Source organism: Borostomias antarcticus, assembly GCF_949987555.1.
Source record: "Borostomias antarcticus genome assembly, chromosome: 22".
Classification (NCBI taxonomy): domain Eukaryota; kingdom Metazoa; phylum Chordata; class Actinopteri; order Stomiiformes; family Stomiidae; genus Borostomias; species Borostomias antarcticus.
The window spans coordinates 9,901,037-9,901,595 of NC_140255.1; the positions used below are offsets into that span (position 1 = coordinate 9,901,037).

Below are 559 nucleotides of genomic sequence, written 5' to 3' on the forward strand. Positions count from 1 at the left end.
CAAAAACTAACAAATAAATGAAAACTAGGTGTGAAAAAACATTTTAGATAACTGAAATAGAATAAAAAATAAAAACTACTCTTTACAAAAAATGATAACTACCTTAAACTGCATTGTGTGTTTACACAACTAACCAAAATAAACTCAAATTATAGAGGAAAATGTCTTAAGTTTTAATATTTTCTATTTTATACATAAGCCTAGTATTTTGGGTGGATATGAAATCTATCCTCCAGTTTTGTTTAGCTGTGCCGCTGTGCAGAAGTAACTTGACGTGTGCCAGATGTTTTTTTGTTTCACACAGACTGAAACAACAATGTGAGCTGGTGAGATCAGGATAGTCTCACGAGGCTGGTGCAGAAGAAAAAAAAAAAGAATATTGAAACTAATAAAACCTAAACTAAAACTTTGCTTTTAAAAAAAAATAACAAATATAATAAACTAGCAAACACACTTTCAAAAATAATTAAAACTAAACTGAAATTGAAAATAAAAAGTTAAAAAGATATAAAAATAAAAACTAATGGAAAAAAGCTAAACTATAACCTTGACACAAACA

The 559-nt window shown here is 27.2% G+C and overlaps 1 protein-coding gene across 1 annotated transcript in view; it reads left to right on the forward strand.

Annotated features, from left to right (window-relative positions):
* The window catches only part of sstr2a (somatostatin receptor 2a), an 8,417-nt gene extending 7,940 nt beyond the window's left edge, over positions 1–477 (forward strand). The window contains exon 4 of the mRNA XM_084456447.1: positions 1–477. This exon is cut by the window's left edge and continues 3,901 nt beyond it. The gene's annotated coding sequence lies outside the window, so the exon portion shown is untranslated.
* Positions 478–559: the final 82 nt, after the last annotated feature.